Source organism: Juglans microcarpa x Juglans regia, chromosome 3D, assembly GCF_004785595.1.
Source record: "Juglans microcarpa x Juglans regia isolate MS1-56 chromosome 3D, Jm3101_v1.0, whole genome shotgun sequence".
Classification (NCBI taxonomy): domain Eukaryota; kingdom Viridiplantae; phylum Streptophyta; class Magnoliopsida; order Fagales; family Juglandaceae; genus Juglans; species Juglans microcarpa x Juglans regia.
In genome coordinates, this window is record NC_054598.1 from 13,942,733 (window position 1) to 13,952,152 (window position 9,420).

The window sequence follows — 9,420 nt, forward strand, 5'->3', positions numbered from 1 at the left end:
GTAAAATTTTGGGATGTTACATTTTAGTGTGGACCAGCTGCATTACAAGTGTAAAATATCAGAATTTAACATTGAGTCAGGTACTAAAAATTACTACATAATTAAGTGCTTAATTCATTTTATTGTTAAACAATTCATTCACTTTAGCAACTTAATCATGTAATTTTTGACACTTTATCACACCCCCAACTAGATTTTTGCTAGTCTCTAGCAAATAATGCGATAAAAATATTGTAGGATCCAAGAGTGAGCCACTAAACTCAAAAATCTCTACAAAAGATCAATCATATTGAAATCCTAGGCATTAGAATGTAGACAGGTCAGGTTATAGCTTAACACAAATCTTATAAAATTCTCTAAAGCTCAAACAAGGGAAATGTACCTAAGCTGAAGATCTTTGAGTACATCAAGTGTGTGAACAGATTTCCATTTGTTAGTTTCAAGATTTCTCACAATAGTTTCAGCCTAGCAACCTTTTCAAGAAAAACCAAAAGGTCTTTACTCCAATTCAAAACCATTACATTGGCGGCTTTCACGCTATCACACTTTGAAAGACCCATTTATTTTATTTATTTATTTATTTATTTTAAACAGATCCCGGTGATAGGCAGCCTTTTCCAATGTACTTGCAACCTTTTTTTTTTATTTTTTTATTTTTAAATCACACTTTTCCTAGGCTATTAAGATATGGTTCATTGTAGTTCTTGCTAGTTGCTTAGAAGAAACCACTGGTTGTCATCAAACAAACAACAAAAAGTATCTGCTTGTGTCAATTAAGGTCATTGATCAATAGCTTTGAAATAAATTTCCCAAGTTTGAGTTTCTAGGACTTATCATAAGGTCTAGTGTCGAACTTAAACCTAAACCAATGGGAATTAGTGTAGCCCAAAACTTCAACTATCTGATCTTAAGTAGAGAAGTGTGAAAATAGTAGCTTGTCAGCACCAAAAAAATCCAGACCCCACAATTATAAATCCCGAGAGACTAACGGTAGAAGACTCTCCTTACCCCCCAACTAAAAATGAGCAGTGTCCTCACTGCAAATCATGAATAAAATAAGGCATGGAAGAAAATAGGGTCGAAGGAAAATACCTGAGATGGCTGAAGGGATCATGAACGTAAAAATGAAACCAAAAAAATAAACAGTGCTGAACCTGAAAAGATATACTAAAGAAAAAGAAAAATGGAAAGAACAAAACATAGAAATGAAACAAATAAAAGCAGAAAAAGAAAAAGAAAAAAAATTTAAAAAAAACAAAAATGAGCTAAGGACCATGAGAATAAGTAGGATCTTCCAAAGGAATGGAAGTATCCTCATGTGAAAGTTTTGCCAAAAAATGTTTAAGTCGTTGGCCATTGACTTTGAAAGTATTTCCATTTTGAGGATTAGTAATCTCAACAGCTCCATATGGAAACACAGCCTTAACTACATAAGGACCACTCCACCTCGATCTTAATTTGCCTGGAAATAGATGGAGGCGAGAATTGTAATGTAAGACTTGTTCATTTGGCTCAAAATTCTTTCTCTGGATGTGCTTGTCATGTAACACCTTCATGCGTTCCTTTGACAATTTAGAATTATCATATGCATCTCGCCTAAGCTCATCTAATTCTGAAATCTGAAATTTCCTCACAGAACCAGCATGGTCAATGGAAAAATTAAGGCCTCGTTTGTTTTCAAGAAATATCTCATCTTATCTCATCTCATCTCACTTCATCATTACAACTTTCTCAAATCCTCACACAAAATAAAATAAACAATTCAACTTTTTTAAATTCCAAAACAAAAATAATATTAAAAAATATATTCTAATAATATTTTATTCAACTTTTTAACTTTAATCTCATCTCATCTCATCTCATCTTTGAAAACAAACGAGCCCTAAATTGTTTAACAACCCAATATGCCTTATGTTCAAGCTCAACAGGAAGATGACATGCTCTTCCATATACCAAGCGATAAGGGGACATGTTAAGAGAGGTTTTAAAGGCTGTCCTATAAGCCCAAAGTGCATCAGTTAGCCTTAAAGACCAATATTTTCTGTTGGGGTTGACTGTTTTTTCTAAGATGTGCTTAAGTTCCCTATTAGTTAATTCAGCTTGCCCATTCGTTTGTGGGTGATATGGAGTGGAAATCTTATGGTGTATACCATATTTTTTCATGAGAGCAACAAATGGTTTGTTGCAAAAATGGGTTCCATTATCACTAATGAAAGCTCGAGGCATGCCAAATCTAGCAAAAATGTTTTCTTTCAAGAACTTAAGCACTACCTTATGGTCATTTGTTTTACATGGAATGGCTTCAACCCACTTGGAAACATAATCAACAGCCATGAGGATATATAAATAAGCAAAAGAAGATGGAAATGGCCCTATAAAATCAATCCCCCAACAATAAAAAATCTCAATGACCAAAATGGGTTGTAAAGACATCATGTTTCTCTTAGTGACTGTGCCTAGTTTTTTATATGGCTCACAAGTTTTGCAAAAACTATACACATCCTTAAACATATGTGGCCAATAAAACCCACTTTGCAAAATTTTAGCAACGGTTTTGTGTGCAGAAAAATGTCCCCCACAAGCCTCATTATGACAAAAAGAAAGAACAGCTTGTATTTCATGATCAGGCACACATTTTCTTATGATTTGGTCAGAACAATATTTAAACAAATAAGGATCATCATAGAAAAATGATTTTACCTCATGTTTGAATTTTCGTATGTCTTGAGCACTCCAATGGGGTGGAGTTTGTCCTGTTACCAAAAAATTGACTATGTCAGCAAACCAAGGCAAATTCTCGACTGACATTAATTGTTCATCAGGAAAAGAGTCAAAGATAGGAACAATGTGCTCATTTTCAGCAAATGTAAGCCGAGACAAGTGATCAGTGACTACGTTTTCAGCACCCTTCTTGTCTTTGATGATAATGTCAAATTCTTGGAGAAGAAGAATCCATTGGATTAAACGTGGTTTAGGATCCTTCTTCGACAATAAGTACTTTAATGCTGCATGGTCAATGAAAACAACCACAGGAGAACCAAGAATATAAGTTCGAAACTTGTCTAATACAAAAACTACAGCAAGCAGTTCCTTTTCTGTGGTAGAGTAATTTCTTTGGGCTCCATTTAAAGTTTTACTTGCATAAGAAATGACATGAGGAAACTTATTTCTACGCTGTCCAAGCATAGCTCCTATTGCTACATTGCTAGCATCACACATTATCTCAAAAGGAATAGACCAAACAGGGGGCTGCAAGATAGGGGCTGTAGTGAGCAAAATTTTCAGCTTATCAAAAGCATTTTGACAAGAGGAAGTCCATTCAAAAGCAACATCATGCATAAGTAACTCACACAAGGGCTTAGAGATAGAACTAAAATTTTAAATGAATCTCCTATAAAACCCAGCATGCCCAAGAAATGATCTGATTTCTTTTATTGTTTTGGGTATAGGAAGCTTGGAGATAAGCTCGATCTTAGCTTTATCAACCTCAATACCTCGTGATGAGACTATGTGACCAAGAACTATGCCTTGTTGAACCATGAAATGACACTTTTCCCAATTGAGAAGCAAATGCTTCTCTTCACACCTGGCTAAAACAGCTTGTAAGTTAGTCAGACATGCATCAAAAGAACTACCAAACACAGAAAAATCATCCATGAATACTTCCAAACAATTTTCAATCATGTCGCTGAAAATACTAAGCATACATCTTTGGAAAGTAGCTGGTGCATTACATAGTCCAAAAGGCATTCTTCTAAATGCAAAAGTACCAAACGGGCAAGTAAAAGTTGTTTTCTCTTGATCTTCAGGTGCTATTTCTATTTGGTAAAAACCAGAAAATCCATCAAGAAAGCAATAGAAATCATGGCCCGCAACCTTTTCTAACACTTGATCAAGAAATGGCAAAGGGAAATGATCTTTCCTAGTGGCGGCATTCAACTTCCTATAATCTATGCACATTCGCCAACCAGTAGAAATCCTAGTAGGAATCAGTTCATCTTTCTCATTTTTCACAATGGTAAGCCCAGATGTTTTTGGAATTACATGAATGGGACTTACCCACTTGCTGTCCGCAATAGAGTAGATGATTCCCACGTCAAGTAGTTTCAAAACCTCTGCTTTCACTACCTCTTTCATGGTAGGATTCAGTCTCCTATGCATCTCCCTAGAGACTTTAGCATTTTCCTCTAAATAAATCCTATGAGTGCACACAAGAGAGTTTATACCTTTTATATCTGCAATTGTCCACCCAATAGCACCTTTGTGCTGCTTTAAGACTTCCATTAATCTCCCTTCTTGATCATGAGTGAGTTGGGCTGAAATCACCACTGGGAAGGTGGTGTCCGGACCCAAAAATGCATATTTCAGGTCATTCGGCAATAGCTTCAACTCTAGTGTTGGGATTTCATTTGCTGAAGGCTTCAAACTTGCGGTCAACGGTGGGAGCTGCTCAATTTTTGGCCTCCATTTAGTCTCCAATTTATTTTCTGCATTAAAAACAGGAGAAACATCAACGGGAGTGTCATCAGTGACGAGATCACAAATATTTTCTAACTCAAACAGAAGGTTAGTGGGCTGGTATGCCAAATAAGCCTCTTCCTCAAGGATGCTTTCCAGCAAATTTACTTATTGTGCATCTTCCAAGTCTTGAGGTTGCCTACAAATATTAAAATGTTTAGTTCAAGGGTCATGTTCCCAAAACTCAACTTTAAAACACCACTCCTACAATTTATTAATGCATTTGAAGTTGCAAGAAAAGGTCTCCCAAGAATCACAGGCGCTTGAAAAGAAGATTTTGGTGTCAAATGAACATCCAACACAACAAAATCTACGGGGTAAAAAAATTTATCCACTTGAACTAATACATCCTCAACAACTCCTCTTGGCATTTTAATAGACCTGTCTGCTAGTTGTAAAATGATAGGAGTTGGTTTTAATTCCCTCAAACCAAGTTGCTCATAAACATTATAAGGCAATAAATTCACACTTGAACCTAGATCTAACAATGCTTGACCAATTTTTTAACTTCCTATAACACAAGCAATTGTTGGTGAACCGGGGTCTTTATATTTTGGTGGGGTATTGCTCTGAATTATGGTACTGACCTGCTCAGTAAGAAAAGCTTTCTTTTGCACATTTAATTTCCTTTTAACCGTACACAAATCTTTTAGAAACTTAGCATATGCAGGAATTTGTTGAATAGCATCCAACAGAGAGATGTTAATCCTAACTTGCTTGAATATTTCTAAAATTTCAGATTGGTGTTTGTCTTTGTGCAGAGGAACCAATCTTTGAGGAAAAAGAGCAGGTACAGGACATGAAATCTTTTCAGTTTCACTTCGTTCACACTCACCATTTTCAGCCTCATTTTGTACAGGTTTAAAGACCTTATCTGCCTTGTCTGAACCTTGAGCTGGAATGTTCACCACCCTACCATTTCTCAAAGTAGTGACTGCCTTCACTTGCCTTACATTTGAACTCTCAACCGCTCCTTGAGGTGACTGACTTTGTGGATTGGGTTGAGGTTGTGCAGGTAATTTCCCTTTTTCTTGAGAACTCCATGCCGTAGTCATCTTTGTAAGTGTGCTCCGAATATCATTTATCGCTTGAGAGTTTTGATTGTTGATTGTTGCTTGACCTTGCATAAACTGCTGCAAGGTGTTTGACAATTGTTGTACCGTCTCCTCAAGTCCTTTCTTATGCATTGGAGGTGCCTGAATTGTGAGTTGAGATGGTCTCGGAGCCAAGGCTGCTGGAGCTACTTGCTAGTCATTCCTCCACCCAAAATTTGGGAGGTTTCTCCATCCTGAATCGTAAGAGTTAGAGTAAGGACTAGAATATGGTTTTTGTATCATATTTATAGCATTAGATTGGTCCAACAATACCTCTTTGAATGCGGGGATCGTGGGACACTCATTAGTTGAATGCCCATGATCCTCACATATGCCACACTTCTCAGAATTTATATGGGCAGCATGCACTTCATTTACCTTTTTCAATTCCATGGTTTCCATTTTTCTAGACAACAGGGTTAACTTAGCACGCAAATCATCATCTTCCTTTAAAGTATATTTTTCATGACCAGACTCAACTTGCCTTGACCTATCATGCACATCAGTTGTGTCCCAAGATTGAGCATTTTCAGCAAGGTAATCAAAATATTCGAATGCTTCCTCAGGCTCTTTTTCAAAAAATTCTCCATTACACATGGTTTGTACAAATTGGCGCATTTAGGTGTCAAACTTTCATAAAAAAAACTTATCAAATGCCAATTTTCATAACCATGATGAGGATAAGCATTTAAAAGATCTTTGAATCTTTCCCAACTTTGATAAAAAGTTTCAGAATCTTTTTAGGTAAAGTTCATGATTTGTCTTTTAACTGCATTCGTCCTATATATTGGAAAGAATTTCTTCAAAAATTCAGTTTGCATTTCTTGCCATGTGCCTATGGTTCTAGGTCTCAATGAATTTAGCCACGTTTTAGCCTTATCTTTCAAAGAAAATGGAAACAACTTTAGTCTAATAACTTCCTCAGTGTAAGTCCGGTCCATGAATGTAGAACAAACCTCTTCAAACTCTTTGATATGAAGGTAAGGATTCTCGGAATCCATGCCATGAAAATGTGGAATTAATGGAATCATTCCAGGTTTGAAATTAAAGGCATTTGCATTCAAAGGTTGGATTATGCATGAAGGTGTGCTAGTTCTGACAGGTTGTAAATAATCTCTAAGTGTCCTATTCTGATTCACTACTTCCCGATCATGATTCTCATTTTCAGCCATGGTACTATTAGTGTCAGAAGATGATTCAAGAGAAAGTGATGCTGAGGTAAAAGATGCTTGTGATTTTGTCCTAACCAACCGAGAAGTTTGGTCCCTAGTCCAACCAGTCATACAAACAAGAACAGAAAATAAAAGAATATGCAAAATAAACACAAAAAATAAAGTAAAATAAAATAAAGAAAAATGTCACCCAAGCTGTGAAGAGGTTCACAGCACTACAAACGTCTTCTCAACAATATGAGAATGCTCTGATAAACACCAGTTGTCCCTGGCAACGGCGCCAAAAACTTGATCAACTTTTAATTTTGACTTCCAAGCGTAGAAGCTGTCAAAGTAATACGAGGGTAAATCCCAAGATCGAATTGACAGGGACAATGAGAATTCAGTAAACATTTCATATTCGCAACACAACATATTATCATTTGTGGTGATAAGAAATTTTGAAAAGATAAGAAAACAGTAAACTAAATGACCTAGCAATGAACCAAAAGAATAAAAAATGAGAAATAAATTTCGAAAGTTAACCTCTAACTATATCGACACCAAAATGGGGCTATTTACTAAGGGAGTATGGAATGAATTAAGAGTGAAATTGTTGGGAAGTTCAAGCACAAGTAAATCTGAAAATAAAAGTGAATCTATTTTTCTAAAATTACTAAGAATCAAGAGATTTAAAGGAAATGTGTAAAAGTTGACTCAAACTTGTAAGAAGCAATAAAACAAACACTTGGGATGCAATTTTCGCCCACTGATTTGGTGATGGATTTACTTCGCTTTTCATCTTCTCTCGACCATTCTCTCATTCCTAGAAATCATGGTCGGATAATATAGCAATGAACCACAATTTTTAATCTAATAAAATTACTTGACAAATTATATGACAACTCTAAAATAGTGAAAGAAAACCATTAGAGTCATGTTACTTGTTAAAGTATCAATTGTGCCTTTACGTCTACAACTGAGCTAAATCAAGAACAAAGAACTCCAATCCTTTCTAGATGCAAGTTGAAATATAATTCATCAAATTAATCATCAAAAGCACAAAATATCAAAGAAAATCCAATCCCCAAATAGTTATGGGTTACTCCTTGAATCCCAAGATAAAAATCTAGCCTATCATCTCTAGATTAACAAAATGCCCAAAAGGATTAAATTCTAACATCTCTAGCCACTGTTCTAAACGAAAATTGCCGGAATAATCAAATAAATTGTTGTAGCCGAAAATCTACGACAAGAAAAAAAGCGGAAGAAAAACCAGCCGAAGAAGGAGAAAAAGAAGAGACTGCGCACGAAAAAATATTTCCCTTTTATACTGTGCATTCAGCCTCTGCAATGTGTTTCGTTCCCCCGCATTTTGCATTGCCTTTTCTGCGTTTCATCTCCATCTCCGTTGCACGTTTATGCCCCTGCTTTTCGTGTCTCTCCCTCCTTTTCCTCTGCAGTGCACTGCTCTGCTTTGAGGCCATGATCCTTCTCTCTGCGTTTTAGTTCTCTGCAGTGCGCGCCTTCAACTGCGCGTTTCAACTCTTCGTCTGTCCGCGTGGAAGCCCTGCACCATTTCCTCTCCAGCCCAGCGTCGTGAGTGCCCTACTGCGAGGCCATGCTGTGCGGCCACAATCGTGCCTCCCCTGCAGTGTATTTCCGCGTGCGTGAAGCCTGCTGTCCGTGGAAGCCCTCTTTCGTTTCTTTTCTTTGTTTTGTATATGATCCCTAGCCCCTTTCTTTTGCTATGCAATGCATTTCTTTGGTTGCTGCCATGTTAGTTTAGTATTTCCAATAATACCCATGTACTTTTAACATCTTTTCCACAATACCCTGCAACATAAGTGAGATATGAGAGTAAAATTTTGGGATATTACTTTTTAGTGTGGACCAGCTGCATTACAAGTGTAAAATATCAGAATTTAACATTGAGTCGGGTACTAAAAATTACTACATAATTAAGTGCTTAATTCATTTTATTGTTAAACAATTCATTCACTTTAGCAACTTAATCATGTAATTTTTGACACTTTATCAGTAACCCTCATGGCAGGGTTGTACAAAACCCAATGGTCAACCGAGAAGAAACAAAATATTAGATATCCTTATTTTAAACTAGGCACACCGAGTGTGCACACAAAAAAATACTTTGATTTCAAGGTGGGTTTACAAGAAACAGAGGTGTCGATACCAATATAATATTAAAGGCCACAATTTTACACTTGTGGTAAGGTTTGGATGGAAGTAGAAACAGAAGAGGGTTTTAATATGCAACATATCATATTATAATAGAGTACAGGATAGATAAATATCATATAATCATATACAAATTTTTAGATTTCATATTCACTCTTTTTATATAGTTGCAAACATAATAGCAAAAATGTTCATGTCTACACTAGTCATGACAAAAACATATTTCATTTTCTTATTTGGATACAAAGAGAAATGTAGAAAATGACTGGGGTTGTGTTCATAACAAAATATGAAGATTCTTATAAAATCAACCGCAGTAAGTTTTTAGGCAAAGTCTAGCATAGGAGTATTGCTTACCTGGACTTTTTAACGTCTCTATGTTGTCTCACATGATGCCCAACGAAAACCAATCGACACCTAAAACCAATTAACACAACCATAATTTAATCGAATTAAAC

At 36.1% G+C, this 9,420-nt stretch overlaps 1 pseudogene; it reads right to left on the reverse strand.

Annotated features, from left to right (window-relative positions):
* Positions 1-995: 995 nt before the first annotated feature.
* Positions 996-6,230, reverse strand: LOC121255058 (annotated as a pseudogene).
* Positions 6,231-9,420: the final 3,190 nt, after the last annotated feature.